We start from the raw sequence: 8,791 nt of genomic DNA, 5'->3' as shown, positions 1-8,791 counted from the left end.
CGTTCTTGCCTGCTGAACACGAATTTGAGTGTACTCTCCAAGCTGAGCCTACATTGTGCCTCTTACTTTATGATAAAGGGCTATATATGATTAGTTTTTTACTTTCATTTTTTTGCCCCATTTATATTCATCAGCTGTCCCAAACATCCCAAAATGATAACAGTAAATCTCAGCCACTGTCTACTGTTTTTTTTTTTTTTTTTTTTGTCTAGTGATATGGAAAACAGCATATTTCCTTAATGGGAGACTACTGATATTGTGATGGGGATTTAAAAAAAGATGTATTTACAATTTTATCTGTTTATGTGGGTACATATGTATGTTTGCTAGTTTGTACATATTCATGTAGTTTGTATCTTGAGCTCTTGGCGAAAAGTGAGTTGAGAAACTATACTGAAGATACTGACAGAAAAGGTTTGTCTTTACTTGATATATATTTATGATTTGAGAAACTTTAGCTGGAAGAAATAGGTGAAACACATAGTCTGAGGATACCATTTTTGGAAACTTAAAGAATAATCTGAGTAATTAATTATTCATAACTTTTCATTTTATTATATTGAATGATGTGTCCTTATGTTTCCTCCAGATGTAGGAAATAGAAATAATGTTCAAAACACCTGAATCGTATACAATTTAAATACTATTTCACTTATGTAAAGACAGTTATTCAGCAATTTTCATTCTTCATTACATTAAAAACATTTGGAATTAATTATAGAATGCCAGTGTAAATTAAATGTTACAAGTTTATTGAAAAAACTGTGTGCATAATACTTGGATAGAATCCCTTAGATCCCCAATAACAGAAATTTTGATTTTATAAAGTAGGATACCAGAAGAAGGAGAAGAAGAAGAAGGTTGGGGGGGGGGAGGACGAGGAAAATGGTGGGGGAAGAAGGAAAAGGAAAGGGGGAAGGAGGAGCAGGAAGCGGGGAAAGAGGAAGGGGGAGAAGGGAAGAAGAAAGCCAGAACCATTAACAAAGGAGCAAATTTCCCAACACAGTTCTGAGAATTTTGAGGATACCAAAGCATAAAAATATATGTAGAAATTTTGAAGATATTGATGTATAAAAAGTAGGCTTTATAAATTGTTTTACTGTTGTAAAGAAGATAGAAATGTATGCATCACAAGGTATAAAGACTTCAATATATGGTGCTAGAATATGTTTGATTTTTGTCTGACATGTATGTTTAACTTATATTCAAAATCAGCCCTCTTGATATGTTTGTTTCTTAATAAGTAAGATAAATGCCATGTCTCTCTGAAAGGTAAGAAGTTTTCCAGAATCTTTGATTTTTACATGGTAAGATGCATTTTGAATTTGAAGAGGAAGGCATTGCATAGAGCTTCTCCAACATTATTTGCCAACGGGACTCTCTTTGTGGAGTTCTCTGATATCACTTTGGAAAATACTGCTCTACTGATCATTTATTTTTCTTTAATGTGTCTCCTTTGAGCTTTGGTGTGAGAATGTGAAGTGTTACAAAAAGAATTAGTAAATTGTTTAACATATTAATTTTGTACATGCTACTGGTCATGCAAGGGGCAAGTTTCTGGAAATACGAAGATGAGTGAGAGAGTCCTTCTCTCAAGAGCTTATATTCAAGTGGAGGAGAAAGGCAGGTAAAAAGATAATTATTATACACACTGGTATACTCTACTAGAGGATAAACATGGAACTCTTGAACATAGGAAAGCATTTTACCTGGATTAGTGGGTTCTCTAGGAAGTAACATGAAAGTGAAAGTAAAAAGATAGGTAATGGTTAGCTATGCAATGTGGAGGGAATAAGAGTGCAGGGAGAAAGGACAGAACAGTCCCCAGGCTGAGGAAATAGAACTGTCAGAGCCCTGGAAGTGAACTAGTTTTTTCATGGAAGTTTCCTATGGATTATCAAGAAGGAAATAATGAAATTGAAGATATAAGCCAGGGCCAGATCACAGACACCCCAGTGGACCAAGCTAAGATTGTTAGACTTTATTTGAGGGCTGTTGGAAACCAATGAGGATTTTAAATAGAGGGTAACATGATGAGATTTACATTTTAGGAAAATCAGTCCAGAAAGCTGTTTGGAACATGGATTATAAGACCAAAGCTAAAGAAAGGGAGATAGGGTTGATGCAGTAGGGATCCAAGCGAGAGATGAGGAGGACCTGGAAGTGAGAAGAAAGTCCTTATACTGTTTACATATATACTGCATTGTGAAATATATATATATTCACTATGTGTATATATATATATATATATATATATATATATATATATATAGCTATGTGATAAAATGTGTAAAATGATTTTTCTACAAATAAGAATAAATTTTAATATTCATTTATAAAAGGAAGTGTTTTGAAATGTTATTGGATTAATTTAAGTTTCGGGGACCTTGTCCATAAAAATTGGAAGAAAGATGCTAAGTAGAAATATAATACAATATGCCATGATTTTGTAATTAGAATACACAATTGAAATATTGTTTTACTCAAGTAAAAATTAACACTGTAAAACATATTCTCCCCATGTCAGGTTTTTAATTACTTCCTTCTATAGTAATCCTATTAAGTACTCCTTTGTAAGGTAAACAGGAATATTTTTAAGTCTAAAATGAGATTACATTATACAGATTTGGTGTATTTTTATTTTTATTTAACACACTGAAATACAAAGTAGACCTTTAAGACTTTTTAGAAGTAGCAGTAAGATTTAACTACATTCAAATTATATAAACACACACACACACATATATATATATATATATGTTTGTGTAGATATTTTCTATCAATAGAACTCCTCTGAATAATGCACATATCTATATATTTACTGTCAGTAGCACTCCTCTAAACAGATGCAAATAATTTATTTAACTGATCCTCTGTTGATGGACAGTTTGGTTCAAAGTTTTGCTTTTAAGAACAATCCTAAAATAAACTTCATTGTCCCATATGTATGTGCATAGATATGAGATTATATTTACAGGTAGTGTATGGAGATGGAATGGCTCAATCGAATAATACATTTTTTCTTAAATTTTGATAGTTACCAAAATTTCCTTCACTTGCACCAATTAATTCTACCATCTACCCAGGCTAAGAATATTTATTAACCTCACCAATACCTAGTATTACCAAGCCTCTTGGTCTTGCCAATATGATAGGTGAAAAATATCATATTGTTTTAATGTGCATTATTTGATTATAAAAGAAGTTGCACACCTTTTTCAGGACCATCATTACTATTCAATCCCCATTGATGCCCAGCTGAGAGGATGACTTAGAGCTGAAATGTAGGCTACAAACAGCTTCCTAACCTATGTGCTGTGCTGGGTTTTTGCTGTCAGAGGAAGGGGAGCTTTTTCTAATTCACAGCAAACGATCACAATAGCTAATAGAGGCACTGATTTGCTTAGATATTCTTTGGCTATTATTCTGTGAACTTGTTCATATTTATCTTGATATCTTTTAATGTTAAGCATATTTTTCCTATGTGATATGAGTTGCAAATAAATTTCAGTGTTTCTTTTGGGTGGGTTGTTTTATTTTTATCTGTGATAGTTTTTCACCATATAAAAGTTTTAAATTTTTTGTAGTAAAGTTTATAACCTTTTCCTTGTTATGCTTATAAAGCATAACATAAGGAGATATTCCCCCATATTTTCTTTTTTATATTTAAAGTTGCAAATTTATGTTAAATCTTGATCCCTCTAGAATACATTTTGGTGTAGGACTGAGCTAGAAACCAGCTTTATATTATTTCCAAATAACTAATCATTTTTCCCCACATTGAAATGTCACTTCTAACATTACCTCTAATATATATTGAAATCTATTTCTGGGTATTTTTCTGCTCTGGTTATTTGTCCAAGTACACTGAACTAGTTTACCATTCTAGGTTTACAATATAATTTAAAGTAGGAGAATGAAATCTACCTCACTTTTTTTTCCCCATTATCAATTGCCTAATCTTAAATGTTCACTATCGTAGAGAATCTTTCATTCCAAAATTTCAAAACAAACATCTAGTTGTCATTTTAATTAGTATAATATTTAATATGGAGTTTAAAAAACTGGTTTCAATGTGAATGGAAACGATAAAAAACTAGAAGGTAGTGGAGAGTCTTACATGAAAATACATCTTGAAAATAAAGGAACCAATAAATCAGAAATATAGACTATTTATAGAAGACTCTGGATAAAATGAGATATTTGAGTCCTACTGCTCATCAGTGATGCATTCATTAGGAAGCTTTTCTCTTTCATGAATTCTGTTCTTGCTTAATATCGAGTTTCTGTTGGCTTAACTGCACAATACTCATAGGTCCTGCAACATCACCCCGATGCTTTACAGCAAAGGTAATATTCTGGTGACATTTGACTGGGCGGTTGAGGTCAGACTTCCTTCACCTCCTGGATTGACCTACTTGCATATTTATTTTACCAAGTCATATCCTGTAGATCTGTCTCTAAGTATGTATGTCATGACCATATTCTAATACTAAGACCCTGAGATTTTACCTCACCTTGCTGATTGTCCTAGATCCTACCCGGGTAATTCCCTGTCAATTCCAACTGTCTGCTACTAAACCAGGATATACAAATTATATTCATGCTAGATGCTGAAAAAGATAGAGAATAAATGCAAGACATAAGCCTTATTTGTAATTACTTGAAAAACTCGCAATGTTTTTATTTTTGCAAAATCACTAACCAGCAGCACCTCTATTGTACCCACACATCAACTCAACTATATATCAAAAAAATTAATAGCACTAATATTAAATCACACTTCTGTATTTGGGCAAACATATAGGACAAAAAAATAATAAACAGAAAGGTATTTGAATTTGAGGATTTAATTATGTTATGTGGGAACAATCTGAAAATAAAAATTATTATGAGGACAGCCTGGTCATCCTTCCCTCACCTCAAACTCTAATCAAGCCTCTCTAATCTCCACTTCTGGATCCATTGCCCATCTGCCACTGATTCCTAAACCTATTTCACCGTGCTCTGTGGAACTCACAACGAGTTATATCCTCAACCTTATCTTTAGACATTTCCTTCACCTTCTTGTACTGAGAGATGGATTGAAAGCAGACCATTTCTTGATGACAACTAAAACAACGATCCATAAAAACTCTTCATCCATATTTCCTTCTAATTTCTGCATTTTTCTCTGTTCCCCTTTATAGCAAAATTTCTGGAAATAATTGACTGTAGAATCTCAACTTCTAATTTCTCTCCTCTTTCTCTCAAGCCAATTTCTATGAAGCTTTTCATGGAAAAGCCCCCAGCATTTCATGGAAAGTACTCTTATAAATGTCAATATTGGACTGTCATTACCATTTGACAAAGTTGATTTCTCTCACCTTGCTGTCCTGATTTTATCTAACTTTAGTAGCAAATTAAAAAAAAAACAGGGCTTCCCTGGTGGCGCAGTGGTTGGGGGTCTGCCTGCCAGTGCAGGGGACGCGGGTTCGAGCCCTGGTCTGGGAGGATCCCACATGCCGCGGAGCGAGTAGGCCCGTGAGCCACAACTACTGAGCCTGCACGTCTGGAGCCCGTGCTCCGCAACAAGAGAGGCCGCGACAGTGAGAGGCCTGCGCACCGCGATGAAGAGTAGCCCCCGCTTGCCACAACTAGAGAAAAGCCCTCGCACAGAAACGAAGACCCAACACAGCCATAAATAAATAAATAAATAAATAAGGTGTTTAAAAAAAAAAAAAAAAAGTCTCTTTTGTTGGTTACTCCTCATTTTTCCAAAGTTTTATCTTTAGAACAGTCATGCATTTATTTGTTTGTTTCTTGATCTATCTATACTCTCTCCCTTGGTGATCTTATCTGGTCTCATGGTCTTTCTCTATAAATAATGGCTCTTATCTTCGCATTTCCAACCTAACCTGCCTTCTCAACTCCAGGCTTATATGCCCAACTACTTTATACTACCTTTTCCTATTCTTAAAAAAAGTTTCAAACTTATACGCCAACCCCCCACCCCCCAAATTCTCTATGCGTCTTTCTATCCTGCTCTTCCCAAGTCTTCCTCTCTCAGAAGAGAATTACAAGCCTGTTCTTATATTTGCTTATGCCAAACCTCTTGCTATCTTTTTTTTTTTTTTTTTTTTAATTTGGCTGCATCTGGTCTTAGTTGCAGCACGCGAGATCTTTTGTTGCAGCACGCAGGCTTCTCTATAGTTGTTACACGCATGCTCCAGAGCACGTGGGCTTTTCAGCAGGTGGGCTCTGTAGCTGTGGTGCGTGGGCTCTCTAGTTGTGGCACGCAGGCTCTAGAGCTCATGGGCTTAGTTGCCCCGCAGCATGTGGGATCTTAGTTTCCCGACCAGGGATCAAACCCACGTGCCCTGCATTGGAAGATGGATTCTTAACCACTGGACCACCAGGGAAGTCCCTCTCGCATCACTTTTGATTCTCCTCTTTCTTTCATGTCATCCAGGCCATTGAAACTATCTTCAAAATTCCAGGATCTGACTGCTGTCAAACATCTCTATTGCTACTACTCCTGTCCAAGTCACTGCCATCTTTCACTTGGATTATTGCTATAGACACCTCATTGTTTTTCCTGCTTCTTGTTTTGTTGCCCTATGTTTTATTCTTAGAAAAGCAGCCAGAATGACCCATTAAACGCCCTTAAGTGTTGTGGTAGTTTTCATATGAATATATAATAGTTAAAATTCATAAAACTCTAAAGAAAAACATCTATTTAATTGTGAGATAATTTAATACATGTGTATATATAAATGTATATGTGTGTGTATATATGTATACACACATATAGATATATATTTAACTTAAAAAAAAAAACAACCTTAAGTCAGTTTATGTTGCTTCTGTGCTCAACAATGCTAATGGCTCCAAATGTCTTTCTACTCTTAAGTGTTTCCAATGATTTTAAAAGTCCTTCTCCATGATGGCTGTCCCCATTACCCCATTACTCTTGGCCTATTTCTTTCTTCTCTCTCTTCATCTCTTATTATTCTCCACTTCATTTACAAATATATAGTCACATTAACCTCTTTTTTATATCTGGACCGTGCGAGGAATGCTCCCATCTCAGGAACTTTACACTGTTTTTCCTATTATACTTTCTGGAACATTCTTTCTCCAGGTATCACCAAGGTTCATCTCCCCTCCTTTTTAGGCCTATGTTTCAATGTTAAATGAGGTCTTTCCTGACTACTTTAAATTGCAAAGTGCATTCCCCCTTCCCCATCACTCCTTTTGTTTCCCTTCTTTTGTTTCCATGGTTCTTATTGCCATCTCCCCAACTATATGGTCTACTGATTTCCTTGTTCATATTCTGTCTTCATAATGTAAACTTGAGATGTTTTGTCTGTCTGTTTGCTGGTATATCCCAGAGCCTAGAAGAAGCTTTCTATGGTAGGTGCTTTATGGTAGACGCTCAATAATATTCAGTGCACAAGTAAATAAAAAAGAATCTACTTTTTTGGAATGATTAAAATGTAGTTTGTTTTTTTTTTAATTTAGTGATTTTTGAATAGTCTCAGTGTGAAATTTTAGAATTTTATTAAAATAAAAATCAATATAGCATAAGGATAAATATGACAGTGAAAATGTATAAAAGTGAATTTTCTTTATGTCACATGAACCCTGTTAGAGCAAAGGAGGCATTTACTTTATAACATATTTCTCATTAAATCACAATATATCTATTATTTTATGTAATTTAATAATTCATAGAACAATTTTGTCAGGTGTTGTAGCTGCTGAAAATATCACATTGAACAATACAGTCATTGTTGAGGCCTGTAGAGATCTATGTCTAGTGATCTACGTCTAGTGGCAATGGACTGTGCAAGGAATGCATGGTCATAATCAATTTTACAATGTCTCCAGTTTCCCACATATAAACTGTGTTCCTTAAGACTAAGGAAATGGAAATATATAAAGTGGGATTTATAAAAATTAAAATATGCATTTTGTCCAAGTTGTTGCAAATAGAACTGATCTAAATCATAACTGTTAGCAAGACTGTGAAACCAAATCGTAAGTAACTGAACAAACTTTCTAGTTTGCCTTATCATAATTTTATATGAATATATATGAATAAAATGGTGAAATAATAATTCATAACAGATAAAACCATATGCTGCCCCATAAAGGTGTAAAAACCTGGTATCAGTCTTCTTATTTTAAGAAAAGTCATCACTTTTGATTCCTGCATTTTACTAATTTGATGACTGGGCAGTAGTTATCATCTAGCCACAAGGCTAATTTAATCATTTGGATCTGAATGTCCCCATGGTAGTGCATTTCAATACTGGCACATTTTTAGTTCTCTGTTCATAATTAATCTTATGAAAACCATTTTTACATAATTTAAATCTACTTCTTGCTTCTAGTAATTGCATATCTAATTTACTGTGAAAAGAAGAAGCCAATATTGCATCTGCTAAAGTAACTAAAAAGCACAACTGAAAACATCATCCACTAATGATTTTTATCATTTAGCTTTACATTGTTAACTTTTGGAACTTCACAAAATATAGTTGCTTTGGGTCAGAAATTTGAATTACAACTTCAGTTTGGAAGAGAAATTATGTCTTGGCAAGAAAGAATACTTTATTACACACCACAAATTTCTTGTTGATAGTTATGTAAGGAAAGCAATCCAATAACCACCACTGATAGAAAACATTATACTTTAAAGAAAGCTGATTTTCTTTTTTTTAGCTGAAGCCCAAGGGACAAATATTCAGCAGTAGAAAATATTTTGAACAGCAGTGCAATTGTAAAATTGTAAAATATGTTTGAA

The sequence above is a fragment of the Balaenoptera borealis genome, assembly GCF_965194805.1.
Source record: "Balaenoptera borealis genome assembly, chromosome: 5".
Lineage (NCBI taxonomy): Eukaryota > Metazoa > Chordata > Mammalia > Artiodactyla > Balaenopteridae > Balaenoptera > Balaenoptera borealis.
The sequence above is the reverse complement of the archived record's forward strand: the minus strand, read 5'-3'. Positions refer to the sequence as shown.